The 26,032-nt window shown below is 40.5% G+C and overlaps 1 protein-coding gene across 1 annotated transcript in view; it reads right to left on the bottom strand.

Moving 5' to 3' along the window:
• Nucleotides 1-26,032, bottom strand: part of FRAS1 (Fraser extracellular matrix complex subunit 1) — a gene marked incomplete at its 3' end in the record, with an annotated part of 385,808 nt that overhangs the window by 278,938 nt on the left and 80,838 nt on the right. The gene's annotated exons all lie outside the window — the stretch shown is intronic.

Below are 26,032 nucleotides of genomic sequence, written 5' to 3' on the forward strand. Positions count from 1 at the left end.
TTGTGGGAGGCACCAAGGCTGTGATGGCAGCAAAATAGTCACAGGTTTAGACATGAGGACAATACTCAGGGGCGTCTAAAAAGCAACCACCAAACATTTTGAAGGGAAAATGGCAAAATAAACCTTGGTTAAAACATGTGTCATCAAGACAAAAAAAACAAAAAAAAAAAAAAAAAAAAGGACATGAAGTCAATGCCAAAGTCTGAAAACTTTAACAAAGTGAGAAAATCACACTTAGCAGGCAAAGCTTCTAAAGGTTTTGGCTGTTTCAATCTGCATCAGGTGCAAACATGTCTACATTCTTACTGAAATCATGTGTGCTCTTAGATTAAAACTGTAGACAATACTGGGTGCCCAGCTGCATCTTATGTTGTATACATCCCAACAATGAAGAAAAACAAGGAACTTTTTTAGATTTGGAAAACACATGCTCACAAGTCTCTTTGAAGGTTTGTCCCGAGGATAAAAAAAATCGCCAAGGGAAGAGGGGACGGGGAGCCCATGCACATAGGGGCTTCAAACAACATCTGCATCTTGATTAGAAAGGGCAGCAACTAACTCACAATCTATAAAGCCTGGTGCAGGCACATTCCATCTAGATTGTGCAGGGCAGTAATCCTGATAAATCAAGTTTACTTTAACAAAGCTCAAGCCAATAAAACAGCTACCTGCTATAAACCACTTAGTCTCACTCAGCTGAGCCTCTCTTTACCTGTACCCTTACCTACCGCAGGCTGCTACACAAGACACACCTGGAGCCACAAGTTATCACCGCACTGACCTGCCTGGCCTCATCAACCCACTGTAAAAACTGTTATCTTTCCTCAGACATAAAGCTACACAGTTCTGGATTGAATGTCAGGGTACCATTAACCAGCTGTTATAAACTAAGCATTTCATAGCCTCTATTTGCTGAAAAATGAAGATATGAGTTTTATGCTGACTTGGCTGGGCTAAGAAACAGGAGAGAGCTATAGTAGCATACATAAACCTTTTCTTGTTACTTAATCAAGCCCTAATCTAGGTGCCATTATGAGAGGAGTTTGCATATGTACTGAAGTCCCTAATCAGTTGATATTATCTTCCCAGCCCTAATCCAATCAAGTGATCTATCTTGTGGACTCTTCTAGTCCCACAAGACCCCAAAGAGCATCTGAGACCACAACTGCTCTTCATTCCTGTTTCTGGAATGGAACTTTGGCTCATGCCCAGAGGTTCATGACTAGACACTAATTTACCCTACTGAGTGCTTATCCTCAGAGTGGGTCTTGCTTACTCAATTCCTCATTTAAATGGTCAATTTCTTATGATAAACCTCATAAAAATACCTCCTCCTGGCTCTCTTTCTCCCATATCAACTGATACAGAGATCGACTACAGTGTACCACTACTGAGGCTGATGACTGAGGAGGAGTGACTGAGGACTGATTTTCAGATTTAAACAGAGCCTAGAGAAATGCTTCGCTGACTCCACTGAGCACAAACCCTAGATGAGGCTGATAAGAAGAGAGCTCTAGGAAGCCACTGTCAGACTAACATGTTCTCAGGTGACAGTAACATCACTGCAAGGAGTTGACTATCAAGAGTCAATCGCAATCATAATACCACTGAATTGATTCTAGTCTCTCTCCCCACGTGATACCTCTGTACTCTGGCCAACTTCAGGTTTCTGATGGTGTTTGGCTTTTCAATTGGTTAATCAATGCTTGGAAATATACCATGACCAACTTCTGGAGCTGTGGTAAAATAAAGTCCAGAAACAAAGAAATAAATATTATTTTTTCATAGCCCATTCCAGAACCAAGGCCTACTCTAGGGTAACTGGGTTTCTTATAATCCAACTAGTAGAAGACACATCTTCACATCAGATTCCAAGAGGTCATTCAATACCTAAGTAAGGTAAGACACAGGAAGGTCAACAATCATCAGAGAAACAATGCACTGACTTTCTGAACACAGTGACCACTTACTTCCGTAGGTAATGTGACAACAGGGAGGGTCACACATCCCTGTATGAATAACAAAACTCCCTTTGCCTCCTTGCCCAGTGACCATTCATGTTCTATTACAATGGCTTTGTTTTGTGGTGTATAGTTTTTTTTATTTACTTTGGTTGGGTGTTTGTGTTGTGACATGACACTGAAAATGGTGATTTCTGTTTCTGAAGAATGTGTTCATCTCCCTCCACCAGCTCTCTTGCTGGTTCTTGAAACCACCTAGTGATACAGGTGACTATTCCAAACACAGCTCTCAGTGCATCCACAGACAGCTTGACTCTTCTACAACTGGACATCACTGACCCACCCAGTCACACCTTGGTGTCTCCAGTGTCTACCAAGCTTTCTTCCTTCTCTAGCTGCTGCTCCCGACTCTATCTCCAGATCTTCTTCTCTGCTCCCACTTCCCTCCTTCTGTTTCCAAGCCTCTAAGTACTGCCGAGGAATCCTATGCGATCTTAACACTAGGCTCCAGATCTGTGTGTCTCTGTACTTTCTGAGCATCTTAACCTAGATAGAATAAAGTCTCTCAGATGCAGACTGAGGCAAATCAAACTCCATTGCACTCTCAAATACTCTATTCCTGAAATCTGCTGAATAATGTGAACATCCGCCCTGAGGAGACCAGAGACCTAGAACACTCGATGCTCATTTGTCTCCCAAGATACAGACACGGCCTCTCGAAAAGGTCCTTCTATAACCTGCCTCAGCTAGTCAAAACTCTCCCCCATCATGTGTTCCCATGTCACCATTTATCCCATTGTCTAATAGAAAAACAAAGGTTGGTGTAGTTACTCTGGTCCTCTAGTATCACAAGCTGAGATCCTGTTTTATTGAATTTTTTTACTCATATAATGCTATGAGTAAAAATGCTTTGTGTAATGACAAACTATCCGAGTGCCCCTAAAACTGAAGGTCATCTGTCTGCTTGAAACTCCCAGTTTATCCATCTCCTGAGGAGCTGAACCATGGTCAGTTAGATTTTAAGTGGGCACATATTTAACTTTATGCCTCTTGTAGCAAACTAGAAACTCTACAGGTAGAAGAAATTACTCTTATTTCTATACTGAGTCCCTACTGTATAGTAAGGACTTGATACCTATTGGTTGGCTGAATAACTTAATATAAACATAGTGACGTCGGCAGGAGTCAGAGAGCAAACTTAATATATACAGAGGTGTTCTTTACTCAAATCTTTTTAACAACATCTATCCATGGATCTTGCTAATGGTCTCAGTATCTCAGGGAAGCTGCACTTCCCTGGGTTTGCTACTATTTACCATGGCCTGTCAAAGATGACATCTCTGTCCATCTGTCTCACAGTGACTGCCAGCCAGACCTGGAGAGATACAACAAGTGTCTAAATAGCATCATCCTTCAATGAAAGTAAATTCCCTGAGATAAGTTATTCAGGATGAATGGCAATTTGAAATCTCTCCTTCACTTACCTTCTTTGGGTTGCTGGATACACAATACATTTAAAGGTTATAAAAATATTATTTAAAGTATATTATTCTGAGGCAGGGCAAGGACAGTTCTTCAAAGCTCTTCACTACAAAGAGTTTCTGCAACTCAAATTTTAATGAAATACTCCCTACTCAATAAGGGGAATTCCATTGTCTTTCATCCAGAGCCCAAGGAAACCTTAAGCATTGTCTGCCTCAGCATAACCTGCCTCCCTACCTGCTGGCACTTGATATAAAAGGGAAGAAGCCACCGCAGGTGCTTCTCTGTGAAAAAGCAGACAACAAGAAAAGCCCTCAAGGCTGAGGAGATGGAAAGAATGCAAATAAATGATCTGAAAAGGCAAGAACTGATGATAATGTTCTGGTGACAATATTCCCACGAATTGGTTCTGTTTTCTACATTCAAGCCACCTTCTCAGGAAGTTTGGCTTTACTGTGTGCATAAGTAAAATGCCAGAACAAAATAAGATTTTGAAAGACATGTCACTTAACCTTTATCCCTATTTCTTCATGCTTCAGGGGTGTGATATTGTCCCTATTTGGTAGATGGGAATAGTAATGTCCAGTGAAGCAGTTTAAGAATCAAACTGTGGCTTCCTTCTAAAGGGCTATGCAGTAAACATCAAAGCCAATTTGGGCTACAAGGCAAGACTGTCTCAAAGAGAGAATAATGGAACCCTTTTGTTTAAATGAACGTTAACAAAATAATCGCATCACTACAACCCTACCTAGTCCTAGCCATTGGGATTGTAATATACCTTCACTATGGGGGTATATAATCCCCAATTGGCAACTGTTAGGCTAGACACACTGGCTTCACAAAGGTCATCCCTTAAGTCTTGATGAAATGCTGAGGTAGCAAGAACAAAAGAATAGGTTGGACGACTATACTCACTTATATGACTTAACTGAAGTGTTGGGCTCTATCTGGAGGTTTATAATTAGTACCCCAGGGTCTTTCCCTTGTTCTTCTCACATTCAACATTTTCAGCCACAGTTTGTATGAAGACTTACAGCTATGTAAGTTAAACATCTATTCAACACTCAATCTTCTGTCTTGTAGTGTAACATTTACGTTTCTCTCCCCAACATGCTATAAACTGCAGGTGTGTCCTCCTGAAGCCTGGACCAAGTGCTTTGCCTACAGTTGAGGGCTCAACAAATGACTCTTGAAATTAACTTTACCACACGAGGGCAAGTGGGGGGAAACTGGCAATGTTTGGCATGGAAATAAGACAGAATCAGGGGGAAAATGGCTTTCTTCACATGTCTAAAAGATAATGAAGTTTGTTTTTGAGTGGGTGATTAGAGTAACTGTCAAAAGTACAGTGAGATGATTTCTATCCCATAAAGAATTTCCCACAATTACACTTGATGGGAAAAATGGTGGGCTGAGCAGCAAATCTTCCCTCTAATGATTTCTTCCTGGACTTCAGTAGAGATTCTGCAACTCATAAAAGAAAAATATATACACAAACGAACATCCTACATATATACACATACACAAAAGGGGTGTTGGGGAGAAGGGAAAGGAAAGAGACAGTGAGGGGAGAACAGGAGAGAAGAGAGAGAATAGAAAACTCCCATCAGGCTCAGAATTCTCCAACTCTGTAGATATCTCAGCTTTCAGTCCTTTAATTAGCCATTAGTAAGTTTTATAAATATTGATATGAGAAATATCAATACCTCACAAACAACGATAAGGTGCCCAGGGTTGAGGAAGATCCCTTCATCTTTTAATTACGTAAAAACCAAGCCGGAGTTGATCTTTTTAATTTGGTCAAAGTCAACTTAAAAATTCTCCTGAGAGTCGATAGAACACTTGACATTCAACTCACTGGTGTCTGAGTGGCTGAGGTCTCAATGCTATTGACTTGGAAAATGACAGTCACCAAGAGACCACCGTCTAGCATCTGGCGGGGGTGTGGTTATGGCACATGAGTGAGAGCCCCTGTTCATCTTCATTTATCACTACTCCATATGGACCACATGAGTAGGCATGTAGCAAGGCGGGGCCATGGAGGAGAGTGCAGCTCAGAAGGAGGAAAGCTAGGAGCCTGGGTTGCATGCTTGCTGCCCTCTCTGCCATGCCCCAAGCTCTGCCCAGGAGGTCACAACTCCCATAAAGCAAACCTCTCTGCCTCCAGGTTCTGATCATGACTCCCTCCCCTCGCCCTTTCAAATGAAAGGTTAATACTGGCCCTGTGCAGCCACTAGCCCTAGGGAACTGAATTATTCCTCTTGTTTCTCTATATAATGCCCTGCCATCACCTTTGAAAGAATCTCTTTATTAAATATCCTCAAACTGCTTGATTTAGGAGCGTGATCTGTTTTATGCTGGAGCCTTGACAGCCAGATACCCACAATCAAGACCAACGTTCTGAAGAGTGCATGCATGCAGAGCAGGCAAGCGTGTCCACCCTTGACAGGTCACCCAGGCGGGGAAGCTGCCATCCCAGGGGTCTCCTGGGAGTTTCTCCAATGAGCTGATCTAAGGTAGAAAGAATGTGAAAGGTGACCAGAAAACAGTGAGAGAATAGAATACACTCAGTTCAATAGAAAATAAGTTTTATTTTTAAGTGCACAGGAAAAAAAAATTTTAATGGGAGGGGGGAGAACCCTTATTTTATGTAGCGAAATGTACCTGGCATGAAAACACTATTTTCTGTCAATATAAAGATGCTTCCATCTTCTTAAGATTTAACCGGCTAGGCATTAAGTCACAGAGAGCTGCTTCCTTAATGCAATGAATCTAATAAGCAATCTTTTATCACTTCCTCTGTGATAAGCCGCTGAGACTAATATGACTCCCTAGAAAGTCACAGTGACAATGCAGAAGTCAGACAAAATGAAAGATGAACAAAAGGCACTGCCCTCTTCCCTTCAGCTACTTCAGGCCTCTCCTTCCTCTTACTGTTCTTCTCATTTGCCACCATTAAAAGCACAGAGGAGGTAGGAGTGCAGCCAACTCCAGATTCAAACCCAGTTCTAGCAACTCTAACCAATGACCTTACAGACTCAATCTCCTCTTCTATAGACATCACCTTTGAGAAGCTGTAAGTATTAAATATGATAAACGTTTAGCGGAGGTATGGTTGATTAGAACCAATACCATTACCATGGTTAAATTGTTTAACTTAGCTGACTTCTCAGAAAGTCTAAGAGCTTTAAATTATGGAATATTAGCACATATGCAGTAAATTTGCTCACCAGTAGGTGTCAAACCGGGGAGAAGAAAAAGAAATAGCAAAGAGGGAAGAACATGGAAAGTGAAACTCGTGGTCAGAGCAAGGGAGGAAAGTGTGTGTGTGTGTGTGTGTGTGTGTGTGTGTGTGTGTGTGTGTGTATCTGTCTGTCTGTCTGTGTGCCTGTGTGCATATGAATATGTGACGAGCACACAACCAAAACCAGGAAGAGTCCCAGTATTCATTAATGAGAGTCAGGAGTATTAGTAATAAAATGGCCAAAGGGAGATCATACCATTAACCCTTAACAAGAACAAGAACAAAAATAGCCTACAGTCAATGTGCTAAAGAGCAAACCTACAGACCAGTGTCAAAATGGAGACCACAGAGAGGCAACAGTGTTTGCAGGAAATGATGGCTAGCAACGGCTGATCTCACCTACTTCATCATTCTGCCTAAAGCCAAGCCTGCTGAGATGCAATAATGAAAATCGTCACAGCACATTACCGGATCTAGTGACACATTTCTGCCTCAAAGCGACCACAGTCTGTGCATGAACACAATGCATTATTTTGATGCTACTAGGAGAAAGTCAGTGATTTACATTTAGAGTTTATGTTTTGTTTCTGATCAAAAATGTCCATCCCAACAATTCCCACCTAGGTATTCTCATTCCAAGCAAATAACTCACAATTTAGAGTGTTCTCTTGCCTGAAATGCCTAACCTAATGCAGCTTTCCAACTTACAAGACTTAAAAGAACCTAGTGAAAGATTTGTGATCCTGTCATTTTATCCCCAGGACAAATTGTATTCCAGACCAACATGAAGATCACTAGTCATCAGCCAAATACTTGACTTATCTAGCTAGCTAGGAAACTGGTATGCTCAGCTTTCCCTTCCATCCCATATTGCTTATATTTAGGCTAGATCTCACTTCTGGCTATCAGAACACAGAGGATCTTGTAGCATGGTGTAGAGATAGCATGGGACTACAAACTTTGGCAAGAGGCACTACCATCCATCAAGTTGTCACATCATTATCTTCTGCTTACATACATTTACATATCTTATATATTAAAGTGATATTTAAGTCTTCATTAAGAGGGATTCAAAAATCACACCAAATGTTAGTGACTCATCTGCATGAGTACGTTTGCAAGCCCTAAATTAACAGCAAGGTAATTTATGTGACCTGAGTGGACACTGATTGCTTATAGTTGACACATTTCTAAACTGAAACAATGAACAAGGAAAAATTCAATTTTTAGAGTTCCTGGGAAACACAAGGCTCTCTCAGAGAAGCTAAGTATCAGAGATCAGTGCTAAAAATATAAAAGAAGCTGCTACCCTGATTTCACCAATGTAGCTGCTGCTCTGTGAAACACCAGGTTCACTAGAAACACTAAAAAGCATGAAGATCAAGAGTTACTCACAGAGAGCCCAGCTGTACCGTCTGTACAATAGAAGCTGAAAGTGCATGCCGCAGAGACCAGCAACATTGGTAAGAATTATTAGCACATGCAGAAACAGGATAGCACAAATAGGACTATTTTTATTGTTTCAGTTGGCCTGCCATTTCTGCCCAAAATGGCTCTCCAAAGTAATGTTTTCAATAGAAGCTACTCAGGACAGAATGAGAGTGGCCCTGAAGGGTAATCATGCTCTCTATTAAGATCTGCTCCTTCCCACCACCCCTCATCAATAAACACAGTTCCAACTTCATGCACCCTATTTGAAGAAATAGAATGACTAAAAATGATAAGTACAGAGCCAAACTATTCTTAATACTGCCAACAATCTCAGCACTTAAAAGGCTGAGGCAGGAGGATGATGAGTCTGAGGCCAACTTGAGCCACATAGACAGACTCTTCTCAAAAAAAAAGGGGGGGCTAAAAATAACTGAATGATAACCGCACACTCTTACTGAATAATTTCAATAGCTCTCTTGCTTTACAGTCTTAATTACAAGTTACTTCCCATGTTTAAAGACATGCAACCTCTTGGAGATAAGAGTGAAAGGGAGATGGGAAACTGAGCATCATAAAGAACAAAAAAGAGTTATAGGAAAAGAGTTTCCAGGGAGGGGACCATAAGCAATCTCGCACAGATGGCCTCACTTGAAAGTTAGAACCAAAGCAAGAGCAGAAGGGTTATCTCCCAGTGCCTGGTCAAGATTCAACACAGACAAGTCATGTGCTTGAAGACCTAGAAGCCTGGGAAATATCTTAACCAGACAAAACTCCAAGAAGACATGATGCATCAGAAGGATTAGAGGTATTGTTGGCCCCTTCACTACATAGCATGGAGACACCAACCAGAAACGGTGTTGAGTGAATACAGCAAAAATCCAATACTTATAGAGACCTGAGTTGTGCTTCAGAGCCACAAGATGAACATTTCACAATCTACATCTCAGGATTAGAAAAATTACTACAACCAACATAGACTTCAGGGGCAAATATTTGACCATAGGCTCACCTATAAAACAACGACACGTCGAGGAAATTTACCAGTTCAAAGAATGAAGGGTTCTTCAACAATGCCACAAGAGAAAAAAAGAACTAAAGGGTGGGACAATTTTAAGTGGTGATTGTTTTTGCAAAGACAAGCTAATAAAAAAGAAAACTGACTTAAAACTAAATGTCTCCATTTACTAAAGGAGGAAAAAAGAATCCTATCTTTTAATTTGCTTTTCAATGTCAGAGTGGTGTTAAGATATGTTCTTTGGATCCTAATCCATTCTGATATCTCAATAAAGCTAGGTTATCTACCATACAAATTGAGCTTATTTACAAAACTAAATATAGCCAAATTTCCAACACATTTTATACTTGTTTTTCTTTTAACAACTATATCTGGGTCAGAGAAAGTGTTATCAACGAATTAATTAGAAATTGCAAAGGCTTGTGGTTTTCATAATTAAATTATCTGGTTAAACAAGAACAGTGTTAATATCAGATCTACTGGAAATGTTTCTAAAATACCTCCCCTCTCCTTTATGTTGTAAATAATATGTACTGGCTATCAAAACTTTTTTGGGTAATTCTATTTTGTTAAAACCATTTATTATAGGTAAGATTTTTACTACTGTTGGTACAATAAGCCCAGTGATAGCAACAGTAACTAGAAGGTCAGGAAATGTGTGGAAGCCAAACCATGACACATAGACAAAAAGGTGACAGAACATCATGGGACTGGAGGATGGGGTGAAGTGGGAGAATGCAGTGGGAGACAAGAGGAGGTGAGAGAAGCGAAGAGGACAAGCCCTGAGCCAAGGCCACCAAAGGACTGCAGGAGCCTGTATCACAAAATCAAGACTCAGTGGGTTTTACTTGGGAAAAATGGTGAGAGGCTATTTGGGATGTGAGGAATTAAAATGAGGAAAAGAAGGAGCATAAAAAGCACAGCAACTCTCATGGGATAAATGAAGATAGAGAGATGGGACGAGGCCATATTGTGGAGGACTTTGCAAGTAGGTGGAATAGTTATTCCATTTGGCAGGAACAGAATGCCATTGGATATTTGTTAAGATGGAGAAAAGTGGACATTGGGATTGTGCTGATGTACCAGAGAGCTCCTCAAGTGGAGGAGTGACTGTGAGTTTCACTGCTCCGTGTTAACTTTTTGTTTTCTAGAAAAAGCTAGTGTCATGGTAGGAAAAACAGCCTGTGCACAGTAGTCATCCCAGGAACAAAAACTATGGCGGAAGACCACACAGAAACACCTATAAAGACACTAAAGTATGCTTGGAGTCCTTCAACTGGAGCTAGCCTTAAACACCACCACCACGCTTGACACAAGTATTCTGACAGAATCAACTGAAGGGAAGTGAATGGTCCTCGGGCTGAGCATTACCATGATGGTCGCATGGTAGAGGCTGTTCATCACTTCCTGCTGGAGTCAAAACAGACAAGACACCAAGGCCCAAGGACAGGATTGTCTGACTTCTGACATGGAGTTTTAGGGTTTCTATTACTCCAGATCAGAATGAGGTATATTGGGCTTGTGCTTCCATATCTTCTATAGGTCAGCACAGAAGGAAACCAGGTCACATGACACCTACCTACTAAAGTTACAAGAACCTTGACAAATATTTGATCAAACGCCACAGCAACTTTCTCTGTAAGGAAAAAAAATAATCATCCAAATCTCATCCCACATGATCTGGGGTAGTTTGTGAAGACATATAAAAACATCACGAGGCACTAATGAAGGGTGAATGATGCTGGGGCCAGAGTCTCCATGTTTAGCTCCTCACTGTGACAATTATAATCTCTTGGAAAATGTACTTAAAACTACTTTGCCTCCCTGGAAAGAGTGGGCAGAAAAGCAGACTTCTACAGGGAATATTTTAAGAATTAATAAAAGATTGGTCACAGCAGTGAGGTCCAGGAGAGACTGAAGTTCATGGCTTTCAAAACTCTAAAACAGAGCAGAGGCAGCACCAAGTAGAGTGACACTATGCACAGGGAGGGCCCTGAAGCCAAAGGCACCTGATTCGTTCTGAACTTGAGTGCACTAAAAGCTACAGAGAGTAAAGTAAACCTAAAAGTTAAAAATAGAAGAGAGAGGCAACCCGGAACAGCAGAGATCTGGGTATGCAGGCCTGGTGAGACTGCGCTGCGAGTAGCCGGGGCACAGAGAGGTCTGGGCCCAGGGCATGGAAAGTGTGTCCGCCCATTGATTCAGGGGAGCAGGAACCCTGGAATAGGGACTTATTATCCACTCAGAAAGCCATCTCATGTGGACCGAACACTCAGACCATTTGCAACCGGGAACAGCTGAGACCAAGGGACACAGGCCTGGCGAGACTGTGCTGTGAGTAGCGGGGGCACAGAGAGGGTTAGGCCTAGTTCGTGGAAAGCGTGTCCCCCCCATCAGTTCAGGGGAGCAGGAATTCAACCATAGGGAATTGTTTTCCACCCAGAAGGCCCTTGCATGCAAACCAAATGTTCAGAACATTTGCCACCGGGAACAAGGGACATCCAGAGATGCAGGCCTGGTGAGACTGCGCTGCAAATAGCCCAGGTGCAGAGAGGGCAAGGCACAACTCCAATTGGTACAGGGAGCAGGAACTCTGCCTTAGGGACTCAGATTCCACCTTGAGGGACCTTGACTGCGGACCAAACAAACAAGCCATTTGCCACCGAAAACAGCGGAGTTACAGGGACACAGGCCAGGTACATGAGAGAGAGGGGAACCAATCACTGACAACAAGACCACATATAATCACAGACAACAAGATGGCAAGAGGAAAGTGAAAGAAATTACCCAATGGAAACCAAGACAACCTGGCAACATCAAAACACAGCTCTCCCATCACAGCAAGCCCCAAATGCCAAACACTCCAGAAAAAGAAGATTCGGACCTGAAATCATACCTCAAGATGATGATGGAGATCTTTGAAAAGAGCATGAATAACTTACTCAGACAAGAACAGAAGGAAAAGCATAAAGAAGTAGAAGCTTTTAAAGAGGAAACAAGAAAAACACTCAAAAAAAAAAAAAATCAAAGAACTAGAGGAAAACAGAACCAAAGAGATGAAGGAATTAAAGAAGGAATTTAAAATGGAAATGGAAACTATAAAGAAAACACTAAAAGAGAAAACCCTGGAGGTAGAAAACCTAAAAACAAAATCAGGAGTCACAGATGCAAGCATCTCCAACAGACTACAAGAGATGGAAGAGAGAATCTCAGGGGCCAAAGACAACATTGAAAACATAGACAAAACAATCAGAGAAGATGCAAGAGTGAAAAAAGCTCCTAACACAAAATATCCAGGAGATCCAGGACACAATGAGAAGACCAAACCTAATGATAATAGGAATAGAAGAGGGAGAAGAATATCAACTAAGAGGTACAGTAAATATCTTCAACAAAAATCATAGAAGAAAACTTCCCTACCCTTAAGAATGAGATGACCATGAGCATAAAAGAAGCCTACAGAACTCCAAATAGAGTGGACCAGAAAAGAAATTGTTACTGACACATAATAGTCAACATGTCAAGTGCCGAAAGTAAAGAAAGAATAATAAAAGCAGTAAGGGAAAAAGGTCATGTAACATATACAGGCAGACCAATCAGAATCACACCAGACTTCTCAACAGAGACTATGAAAGCTAGAAGATTCTGGACAGGCATCAGGCAGACCCTAAAAGAAAACAGTGTCAGCCCAAGCTGCTATACCCAGCAAAACTCTCAATCACCATAGATGGAGAGACCAACATATTCCAAGACAAAACTAAATTTACACAATATCTGACCACAAACCCAGCACTACAATGAATTATAGGTGGAAAACCCAATACAAGGAGGGAAACTACATCCTAGTAAAAACAAGAAAATACCTAAGCAAGAAAACCAAAAGAAGAAAGACACAGGCACAATTCTAACCCTAAAAGCAAAAATAGCAGGAAACAGCAACCACTATTCCTTAATATCTGTTAACATAAATGGACTCAATTCCCCAATAAAAAGATATAGGCTATCAGACTGGATAAATAAACAAAATCCAGCATTTTGCTGCATACAGGAAACTCATCCCAGAGACAAAGACAGACACTATCTCAGAGCAAAAGGTTGGGAAAAACCCTTCCAAACAAATGACCCCAAGAAGCAAGCTGGAGTGACCATTCTAATATCGAATAAAGTAGATTCTCAACCAAAAGTTATCAAAAAAGATAGGGATACTTTTTACTCATTACAGAGAAATTTTATCAGGAGGAAATCTCAATCCTTAACATATATGCTCCAAATACAAGAGCACCCATATTCATAAAAGAAACCCTACTAAAACTCAACAAATACATTGCACCCCACACAATAATAGTGGGAGACCTCAACAGCCCACTCTCATCAATAGACAGATCATGGAAACAGAAACTGAACAAGGACACAGTGAAACTAGCAGAGGTTATGAACCAACTGGAATTAATAGACATCTACAGAACATACCATTCCTAAAACAAAAAAATATACCTTCTTCTCAGCACCTTACGGCACCTTCTCCAAAATTGACCATATAATTGGTCACAAAACAAACCTCAATAGATATAAGAAGATTGAAATACTCCCATGCATCCTTTCAGATCACCATGGTCTAAGGCTGGTCTTTAATAACAACAAAGACAACAAAAAGCCCTTATACACATGGAAAGTAAACAATGCTCTATTAAACGACAGCAGGGTCAAAGAAGAAATAAAGAAAGAAATTAAGGATTTTCCAGAATTTAATGAAAACAAAAACACAACATACCCACACCTATGGGATGCAATGACAGCAGCACTGAGAAGAAAACTCATAGCTCTGAGCACTTCCAAAAAGAAACTGGGAGAGCAGACACTAGCAACCTGACAGCACAGCTAAAAGCTCTAGAACAAAAGTAAGCAGATACACCCAAGAGGAGTAGATGGCAAGAAATAATCAAACTCAGAGGAGAAACTGACCAAATAGAAACAAAAAGAACCATTCAAAAAAAAAAAAAAAATCAACAAAACCAAGGGCTGGTTCTTTGAGAAAATTAACAAGATTGATAATCCCTTAGCCAGAGTAACTAGAGGGCAAAGAGAGAAGTATCCAAATTAACAAAATCAGAAATGAAAGAGGACACATAACAACTGAAACTGAGGAAATTTAAGAAATCACCAGATCCTACTACAAAAGCCTATATTCAACAAAGCTGGAAAATCTGGAAGAAATGGATGAAATCCTAGACAAATACCAGACACTAAAGTTAAACCACGATCAAGTAAACCATCTAAATAATCCCACAGAAGAAATAGAAGCATTCATCAAAAGTCTCCCAACCGAAGAAAGCAGAGGTCAAGATGGGTTCAGTGCAGAATTCTATCAGACGTTTATTGACCACCTAAGACCAACACTCTCCAAACAATTCCACAAAATAGAGTCAGATGGAAGACTACCTAATTCGTTTTTCAAAGCCACAATCACCCTCGTTCCTAAACCACACAAAGACGCTACAAAGAAAGAGAATTTCAGACCAATCTCTTATGAACATTGATGCAAAAATACTCAAAACAATTTTTGCAAACCGAATCCAAGAACACATTAAAGCGATCATTCACCATGATCAAGTAGGCTTCAACCCTGGGATGCAGGGATGTTTTAATATTCGGAAATCCATCAATGTAATCCACCATATAAACATACTCAAAGAAAAAAACCACATGAACATCTCACTAGATGCTGAGAAAGCATTTGACAACATTCAACACCTCTTCATGTTAAAAGTCTTGGAAAAAACAGGAATCCAAGGCCCATACCTAAACATAATAAAAGCAATATTCAGCAAGCCAATAGCCAACATCAAGTTTAACAGTGAGGAACTTGAAGCAATCCCACTAAAATCAGGGACTAGACAAGGTTGCCCACTCTCCCCCTACCTATTCAACATAGTACTGGAGGTCCTGGCCAGAGCAATTAGACAGTAAAAGAAAATCAAAGAGATACAAATTGGAAAGGAAAAAGTAAAAACATCACTGTTTGCAGATGACATGATAGTGTATGTAAGTGACCCCAAAAATTCCACCAGAGAACTTCTACAGTTGATAAACAAGTTCAGCAAACTGGCTGGATATAAAATTAACTCAAATAAATTAGTAGCCTTCCTCTACTCAAAGGACAAACATGTGGAGAAAGAAATTAGGGAAAAGATACCCTTCACAATAATCCTTGGTGTGACTCTAACTAAGCAAGTGAAGGACCTGTATGACAAGAACTTCAAATCTCTAAAGAAGGAAATCAAGGAAGATCTCAGAAAATGGAAAGATCTCCCAAGATCATGGATTGGAAGAATCAATATTGAAAAATGGCCATCTTATCAAAAGTAATCTACAGATTCAATGCAATCCCCATCAAAATTCCAAACCAATTCTTCATAGAGTTGGAAAGAGCAATGTGCAATTTCATCTGGAATAACAAAAGACCTAGAATGGTGAAATCTATGCTCAACAACAAGAAAACATCTGCAGGAATCACCATCCCTGATCTCAAGCTATATTACAAGGCAATTGTGTTAAAAACTGCATGGTACTTGTACAGAGGTAGGCACGTAGATCAATGGAATAGAATAGAAGATCCAGAAATGAGCCCTCACATATATGGTCACTTGATTTTTGACAAAGGAGCTGTAAACATTCAACGGAAAAAGGACAGCCTCTTCAACAAATGGTGTTGGTCCAACTGGCACTCAGCATGCAGAAAAATGAAAATAGACCCTTTCTTATCCCCTTGTATAAAGATCAAGTGCAAGTGGATCAAAGATCTTCACATTAAACCAGGTACACTGAACCTATTAGAAGAGGAAGTAGGGAAAACTTTAGAACACATAGGCCCAGGAGAAAATTTCCTGAACAGAACACCAGTGGCTCGTGCTGTAAGGTCAAAGATCGAGAAATGGGACTTAATGAGATTGTATAGTTTCTGTAAGGCTAAAGACACTGTCAAGAAAACAAAATGGCAGCCAACAGATTGGGAAAAGTTCTTTACCAACCCCACATCTGATAGAGGCCTAATATCCAAGGCATACAAAGAACTCAAGAAATTAGACACCAGAGAATCAAACAATCCTATTAAAAATTGGATACAGAGCTAAACGAAAAGTTCTCAATTGAGAAATTTCGAATGGCCGAGATACATCTAAAGAAGTGCTTGACATCCTTAGTCATCAGGGGAATGTAAATCAAAACAACCCTGAGTTTAAACCTCACACCAGTCAGAATGGCTAAGATCAAAAATTCAGGTGACAGCAGATGCTGGTGAGGATGCAGAGAAAAATGAACACTTCTCCACTGTTGATGGGGTTGTAAACTGGTACAACCACTCTGGAAATCAGTCTGGTGGTTCCTCAGCAAATTGGACATAGTACTACCTGAAGACCCAGCTATTCCACTTCTGGGCATTTACCCCAGAGACGCTCCAACATACAACAAAGACACATGCACCACAGTGTTCACAGCAGCTCTATTTATAATATCCAGAAGCTGGAAAGAACCCAGATGTCCTTCAGAAGATGAATGGATATAAAAATTGTGGTACATTTACACAATGGAGTACTACTCAGCTATCAGAAACAATGGCTTAACGAAATTCTTAAGAAAATGGATGCATCTAGAGAATATCATCCTGAGTGAGATAACCCAGTCACAAAAGAACAGACATAATATGCAGTCACTGATAATTGGATACTAACCCCAGAAAGCTCTGAACACCCTAGAAACAACTTACAGACTATATTAAGTTCAAGAAAAACAAAGGTCAAAAAGAAAAAAAAGAAAAATCATTATGCTTAATCTTTACACACCAAGAAAACTTTGACTATTTCTAGGTTACATCTTGTTTTACTTGTACTTTATACTCATTGTAACTAGTAAGATTTTAATGCATACTATCAAATCTTTAAAAAAAAAATCAAGTACTGACAAAAATGTATTCATATACTTTTATGCAAAAATGCTTTTAAAATCTGTACATTTATCTCTGTTTTTTAAAATAAAGTTGTTCAATCAAAGAAGAAGAAAGAAGGAAAAAGAACATTAAATGTCATAATCTGTGGGAAAAAAAATAGAAGAGAGAGCTAAAAGAGAGAAAAGGTCTAGGACACTGGAAGTCAAGAGGAAGGTAATGAGCAGTTCCTAAAACACCCCTCAGGAACCTGAGAAAGGAGTTCAGATGCACAACAACTTCATCATAGAAATGGGTGTGGCCATAGACACAATGGGCCCAGCACAGAGCCACTAAGACAATCACAAAAAGAACAGTGACAACAAGATTGTTCTGGTTTCATCCTTCTTTCTTAAAAAAAAAAATAATTGAACTTACTGTTTGTTTATTTACTTATTTATTTATTTATTTAGTGTGTGTGTGTCTGTGTGTGTGTTCATGTACATGGTGTTCTTGTAGAGTTCAGTGGATAGCTTGAGGGAGTCAGTCAGTTCTATCTTTGCCCTGGGTGTTGAACTTCAGATTATCCAGCTTGACAAGTGCCATTACTTACTGAGCCATTGTGCTGACCCTTGACCTCATTTTAAATTTTATTGTAAATTTTGATGATCATCACTACATTGTAATGGGCAGAAGAGATCTAACGACTGAGAGACAACAGAGCATTCTAAGTACATTCTGACTTCATGACATTGTCTCAAAGTTATAATTTTTAGTGAAGTCCCCAGAATGAATCTTCATCTTTTCCTGGGTCATTTATTCAACAAATAATTACTATGCAAAGCACTGTACAACCGTGAGCTCCCATCTATGGCGTGGGCACATAAGGGCCTGACTACCTATTGGAGGAGATATGGAAATAATTAGCCATTTACAAGATCTAATTAACAAGACAACAGGTGATACGAAAAAGCAGTATGAAATGAAGCCACAAATAAATGATGCAGGCTTACAGAGGAGAGCCAGCCTTGCTTGCTGCTACTCTGTCTTGCTGTCCTATCTTTCATCTGGTCATTTAGCAGAGATTTATTGAGCACCCACAGTATGCCTGTGGAATGTCGAATAAAGCAAACACGGAGCCACAGGGAAGAGAGATCTAGCAAGCAAGCAAATAAGCACATGAATACAGACTGAGCTAAGCACTGTGAAGTCTAAGAATGGGGTGCTTAGGGAAACAGGGGGGCCCTGCCTAGAGATCATAGATGCTCATCAGGAACACCTTTAAAAGTATATGAGGGCATTTTGTCATCTCGTCTCCACTTTAGGGATAAGTGAGTTTTACTTATATTAACATCGTCATCTTCTCTCTTTTCTAGGGTCAAGGAAACCGACTTTCTCCAAAGGTCAAGGCCAATAGATGCCAGAACCACAGTGTAAATCCAGAAGCCATTCTGCCTCTCACACTTCCCATTAGGCCACACTATCATCCTCCTATAAACCTCACACCTTCCATTACACCACACTGACACATAGCAACTCAGGTGGGGCCCAGGGCTGCTCTCTGCGATTCATGAAAATAATAGTAAGAAGAAAAACACTCTGATGACAACATAGAAAAATATCTAATTGATTAATTAATCAGTGTTGCCATTAAACAGCACAATCTGTGAGCTATTTTCAAAGTTCACCTTTGAGCCCTAGCAGTTATTTTGACATCATCATCCATTCTTGAGGCTTGGTTCCAGGTAATAAGCATTGGATACAGTCATAACTAGACTTTAGTGGCCAGTGCTGTATACTAGACAAAGCCTTAGTGAAATCTATGTAGTGCCTTGTTTTGCCAAGCCCTGCAGAGACTGACAAGCTGGAAACCTGACTGGGGCAGCGAGGGAATGAGGAAACAGCAGAGACTGAAAAAGCAACAGACACATAGAGAGGAATGCTGGGGTGGGGTGGGCTGTGCTCACTCGGATAGACAGCGCCTACAATGCAACCCAGAAACTCAGCATATTGTCACGTACACCAGGAGGAGGAGGTCAGTGGCCGGCCTCTCTCTGTAGGAGAGCAATCTCAGGTGGCAGTCATCTTAGAGGAGGAAGCTACAGTTGCTCCTTTTTGTACACACTGATCAATCGTTGGCACAGATTGATCAATCATTCGTAAGCACTGGAAATAAAGGAAGGCTTTGCTGTCCTTCTGAGCTCTTCTCAGGGAAGGTTGTGTTTGCCAAATGTCAAACATGGCTGTGCTCATGTCAACAATGCATATTCATTCAGACCTGCATACACTTCCCACATTGTTTAATCCTTAAACAGCCTTATAAGGTGCACATCCCCCTTCCCACTTGGGATGTTACATCAAAAGTAAAGAGATTAAGTAATTAAGTAATTAAAGTTTCATTGAGTGAATTCGAGAGTTAAGACTTGAACTCCATCATAGCACCTGAATAGTGCCATCCGCTGTTCCAACCCCAAACTCCCAGAAGCCCTAACTTGTGTTGTCATCCAGGACAGAGGTAGGACGGTTTCCAAAGGGCTAAAGGAAAGTGAACCTGGTCATGGGAACAAAAAGTTCCAGCTCTCAATTCACTACCTGACCTCAGGAACATCGTCAAGTCAAAGTGAACAAATGCCTGCCGATTGGAAATATTTGCTAAACTTGTTCTTGAAGGCTTGAGGCAATTGCATTCAAGGAACCAAAGGGCAGCCTGTGGTTCACAATTCTCCCTTGTCATCCTTGTTTGACTCCCCAGCCCCTTCTTGTAGTACAAGCAGCAAATTCAACCAGGATCATAATTTACATCTAAATGCCCTACTGAAGAGCTGCCAACACCAGTAAGCTGACACTACTCCACTCCCTGTTCCTATTGTTTCTTGCCAGAGAGTATGCACACAACCCACCCTCACAGAACTTGACATCATGCAGAATTAGCCAGATGAAATGGCCCCAGGGAGAAAACATTTCCAAGAATATTTCAGGGCCTGTCTAGCCTCCTGACTGAAAAGTCAAAGGTATCCAGTGGACAGCTAATGGGATCCTTGGGATCTACTCACAACCACCTTCCTCTGCAAAAGAAATATTACCACAGGCAAAGGGGGAAAGTGGGACAACAGTCACAATATTTTAAAGAAAACTAAAAATTATCTCCACTAGAAACTCTATATGGTATAAGTCTCAAACAAAGGGCCCAATACCAATAAAAATGAAAAAAGATGTAGGTGGTAGTAATAAAAATGGTACTGCCCACAGACCAATTGTGTTTAACAAGAAACAGAGAAAGTGAAGATTAGATAAGATTTATGTTGGTCAAACCAAACACACTGTGTGAATATTTCAGAGGAGAAAAGCAAAACCAACTCAGTAAAAGCCACTGTTGGCTCTCTCTGGGAGACCCATGCTCTTGAAGACTGAGAAGAATTTCATGACTGTCATGAGTCTGAGGAAGTACAAATGCAAAGGACATTCTACTCACTGGGCTTTCTTGCCAACCCTTCTCTGAGACTTTTGAATGGATACTATCTTTCAATGACTCTAGAAACTCACAAAATGTGACTGTTTACTGAATACCTATATTACAGGAATATAAGATGGTATAAGAAGAATGCAAAGTATTTACCAAAGTACAAGAGTACAACCTCACCTATGAGTTGAGAGAACTTAATTTGGGGTTGGAGAGATGGCTCAGTGGTTAAGAGCACTGACTGTTCTTCCAGAGGTCCTGAGTTCAATTTCCAGCAACCACATGATGGCTCACAATCATCTGTAATGGGATCCGATGCCCTCTTCTGGTGTGTCTGAAGATAGCAACAGTGTCCTCATAACAAAATAATGATAATTTTTTAAATTAAAAAATGAACATTCTATTTTAAAAAAAGAAAGAATTTAATCTAAAATCAAGAAAATGCCCACTGTGATTGATAAGCCAGTCTTTGTTCTAGCCAAGAAAGTCAACTACATAACCAATGTACTGCTATAAGCACTACACAGGTGATTAGCAATCTAGACTCTGGCTATTAGGCTTCAAAGCCCAGGTGAGCCACTTCCTTGTTATGGGAACCTATGTTACATGTTTATCATGTGTGCCTCAATATCTTTATCTTGAAAAATACCATGTGGACTTTTTAAAGTAATATTACATTTAAGAATAGATACTGAGCCCAGTACACAGTAACTGCCAATTAATGTGATCTATAGTAACTTTCGATGCCAATCACTTGTCAATGTTATTAACCCATCTACAAGAAACTAGTTAACATCAGAATTGCAAAGCTACCTCTGAACTGCCATAGAAAAAGAATTTTTTCTTGTTTGAGTTCCTAAATAATGAGTTCTCTGTGATACTCATTTACCTTGCACACTGTATAATAGTCATGGGTACACAAGCCTGCTTTTCCTAACAAATTCTGAGCTCCCTGAAGCGGAAATATCAGCAAAGAGCTCAGCCTTTCACACGAGAGATCGCCAGCTTTGTACAGTGGTGGACAGAGACAAGCGATTATGCTTTCCTGCCTTGATGGTTTTTCAAGTGAATGTACTACTTGCTACATTAGGTAGAACAGACTATGCGTGGGAAACAGATTCTCTATGTAAGAGATATGTCTCAGTTAGTTAGTATCCAATGCAGATGCTCCATAGACAGACAGAGGGCCTATCCACTACAGGCAGTCACTTAGGACAGCAAAAGCACAATGTCAAAGTCATGCTGGATATGGCCAACCCAGTGAGCTAGGAAGAGGAGGAGACAAAAGAGGAGGGTGAGGGGTAGGAGGAGGGGGAGGAGGTGGAAGAAGAGGAGAGAAAAAGATGGAAAAGTAATGTACTATGGCAATTTTCTGGAACAGGAAGAAAGCGGTATACATTTTCCCAATCACACCCCAGTAGATTGACCTCAGGTAACACATTGAACTACAAAGAATGCTAGAAGCTAAAACAAGAGGAAATAGATTTTGGAATACAGCTAGAAGTCTTTCCTAGCAATTGAAAGCAATACTGTTTGATTTATTCAAAGGAATATCCACCAAAAATATGTAGAAGCTCTTAAAAATATAAAACATCCTTTTGAGAGTAGTTTAATTAGTGGAGTGTTCATATCCAAGACATAGCTTCTCCCTGAAGCAAAACAAAAGGTTTTTCACATGTTTGTTTAGTTTTGGGTTAGTTGATTTTGTTTTTATGTTAAGGCTCGCTCTTGCTACATAGCCCTGGCTGACTGAGAATACACTGTGTACCTTAAGGTAGCCTCAAAGGTGTGGTGATCCTCCTGCGTCTGATACAAAATTTTTGGGATTTTAGACATAGACCTTAATGCCCTGCTAAACTAGCAAAGTGTTTCTTTCTCTTCTTAATAAAAATGACATTTACCTTCTTATGTACACAAGCAGCAGAGACAAATGTATTTGATTAACATTGATCTCTGCACTGACAACCCATCCTTTGAGGCTTAGCAATTTCAGCGCATGCTTACTCACTTCTCTGTCCTGTAGCTATTACCCGTCTCCAGGTTCCCAAAAGGAGATTGTTCTGAAATCTTTTCAATTCTTTAACAGATGAGGCTTATTTATTTAATTCTATTTCTAACTCTTTTGAGATACTTGTTATGTTTCTTCAGGAAATGAATACAGTCTTATATATATTTATATACGTAAAGCGTCTTGAATGCAGTCGCAGGTGATTCTCTTTGTTTTCATTTCTATGCCAAATCCACTGGTAAATATTCAAAAATCCAATTGGATCACAGGTTTAAGAAAAATGTAAAGACCGAAAGAGCCTACAGTAAATTGCTTGCAAAATGGTTCTGATTCCATACCTTTCCCAGTCTGCACATCTTGTTATTAGACTTTGGAATCAATTTCTGCATCTTTTGAATCTGATCTAGCCTTGAGATTTGTTTCAGCCAGCAGGACATGGCAGTACTTGGCAAACTTTGAGAGGCCTCCCATATATCTGCTTATGCGTTGAACCGTGTGCAAGGGCCAATGTGAATGACCCCAAGTGACCCTGCTGAATAGTAAGAAATGCATAATGTTACCTTGCCCCATCAGTAGCAAGCCATCTGCTAGCCAAGAGTGTGAGAGACTTTGCACAACAGCAAGCCCTAGACACTGGATTAGCTGACTACAGAAGACAAAGCAGGTCCAATCGCAACCAGGAAGGCCTGACCCACATTAGTGGAAGGACCCAGATGGCCTACAGATGCCTCCTGGAGAATCACGAATGTTTATTGTATCTGTGCACTCGTATTTGCCGTGGTCCGTTATGTAATAATTACCTGATACTGAGAGCTTTAACTGTTATCCAGCCCATATTCTGCAGAGGAGTAAACAGAAGGCTTAGGCAGTAAAAATAAAAACAGGTACCAATAAAAAAATAAATTTGGACTTAGATGTTTCTAACCTACCAATTTGGTGTGTTCTCTACTAAATCATCTTACTTCACCAGCAAGATACTTGAGTCTCTCAAGTCAATATGAACACATGGGTCCAATAAAAGTTAGCCACTGATGAATTCCATGTGTAGGATTCTCAGAGACTTCATAAAATGAGACAGCAGCAGTCTATGATGGTACAGTCCTATTAAGAAGAATGCTGTTTACTATTCACTGGGGGGCAATGGTGAAAGCTATAAACTATTACATTTTCAGAAAAAGAACCCACCCTCCACCTTCACCATACTTTCAGCTCAGAAGACTGTAGCCTGGATGTTAATGAGAAGGGGGAGGGAGAGCAGAGGAAGGATTCCGACATGATTAATGCTCATGAATTTTTAGGGCATCATGAGAATTGCCCTAGAATTTGTCTTTTTAATTTGTATTCTGACTTAAAAGGCTAAAGGCTAGAAGGGCAGGAAACATGACTTTTTTAATGATTACATTCCCACAGCCTAGACTTGGGACCTGAATGAATGAAGAGATGGCTGAGTCCTAAGCAGGGCCTGTCTGATCTTTGGGGACGTTTTAGGAATCAGTGGGAAGAAAGCTTGAGTTTTGAGAAGGAACCATGACTGGTTTGACACAAATGGGGGCAGAAAAGCAATGCCACTTAAAAAAAAAAAAATCTACATGATAAGAGAAGAAAAGGGGATAACAGGAAGGGAGAAAACATTATAAAAATCTTCAAAGGAAGAATACATTAAGGGTGTTGTCTGTATTTAAATATAGTTACATTAAATCGAGAATGCCTTAGTTATAAACAAGGATAGAGACGTTTATACCTTTAGGGTGAATGTGGTTCAGGACACAGAGCACTTGCCACACAAATGCAAAGAGCAGAATTTGGATTGCCCAAGAAAACACACACACACACACACACACACACACACACACACACACTCAAAACAAAACAAAACAAAAACAAAACAACAACCAGGTTGAAGAGACAGGAAGATCTGGCTCACAAGAATCAAGGGCTACTGGGACCAGAGATTTGCAAAAGTAAACTGGCTGGCCCACAGGGATCACCAGGTTCCTCAAGAGACCCTGAATAAAAGCTCAATGAAGCACAGGTCCTGGGAGCTCTGAATAACAGCAGGAACTCTCTCCATCCTAGGCTAGGAAGACTCAGTACTGCAGAGTCCACAGAGCCCGCAGAAAAGCCTTGCAAGCGCTCTCCCACCTGAGCCCATGCGAGGGAGGCCTGAGTGACTGCCATCAAGACTTGGTACCCTCATGCAGACAGCTGAGATACCAGAACAGCCTTGCAAGTGCTTTTCCTACTGAGCCACAGAGAGCTTGCCACACACCCTTCAGGCTCTCCCTGGAGGGTTAGACTGGAGCCCCTGGAGGCCAACCAGCATAGTGCATTTCTGGATCTGGTCCTTTCTGCCCCAGGGAGAGGGCAGGGTGACCTCCATCAAGACTCAGGACCTGCCCATACACAGCTGATCTCCCAGAATAGCCTCTCAAGTGCTCTCCCACCTGAGCCCACTGAGACATAACGGAGTCACTGCAATCAGAACTCATTGCCTGCCTACAAAGAGCCAAAGACCCAGAAGCAATTTCCTTCCTGAGCCCACCGGCCCTCAGATCCACAGGAGAGACAGGCTCCAGTCAGAGGCAACAAAACCACCTTTAATCACAGATAACAAGATGGCAAGAGGAAAGCAAAAAAACCTAAGCAATGGAAACCAAGACAACCTGGCAACATCAGAACCCAGCTCTCCCACCACAGCAAGTAGTGGATTGCCAAACACACCAGAAAAACAAAACTTAAAATTGAAATCATACTTCATGATGATGATGAAGATCTTAGAGAAGCACATAAATAACTCCCTTAAACAATTATAGGAGAATCAGGAAAAATCACTCAAAGAACTACAAGAAAACACAACCAAATAGATAAAGGAATTGAAAACAGAAATAGAAACAATAAAGAAAACACAAAAAGTTAAATGAGGATCAGATAAACCATCTAAACAGTCCTATAACACCTAAAGAAATAAAAGCCTCCCAAACAATAAAAATTCCAGAACCAGATGGGTATAGTGGAGAATTCTATCAGACTTTTATAGAAGACATACTACCTATACTCTCCAAAGTATTCCACAAAATAGAAACAAAAGGAACACTACTCTCTCTTCGAAGCCACAGTTATGCACATACCTAAACCACACAACGACACTACAAAGAAATAGAACTTCAGACCAATTTTTCTCATTAACATTGATGCAAAAATACTCAATAAAATTCTTGCAAACTGAATCCAAGAACACATCTAAACAATCCTCCACCATGACAAGTACGCTTTATCCCAGGGATGCAGGGATGATTCAACATATGGAAATCCATCAAGGAAATCCACCACATAAACAAACTCAAAGAAACAAAAAAACCACATGATCCTCTCATTAGATGCTGAGAGCATTCGACAAAATGTAACACCCCTTCATGATAAAAGTCTTGGAAAGGTCAGGAATTCAAGGCCCATACCTTAAGATAGTAAAAGCAATATACAGCAAACCAATAGCCAACATCAAACTAAATGGAG

This window comes from Micromys minutus (assembly GCF_963924665.1).
Source record: "Micromys minutus genome assembly, chromosome: 11".
Lineage (NCBI taxonomy): Eukaryota > Metazoa > Chordata > Mammalia > Rodentia > Muridae > Micromys > Micromys minutus.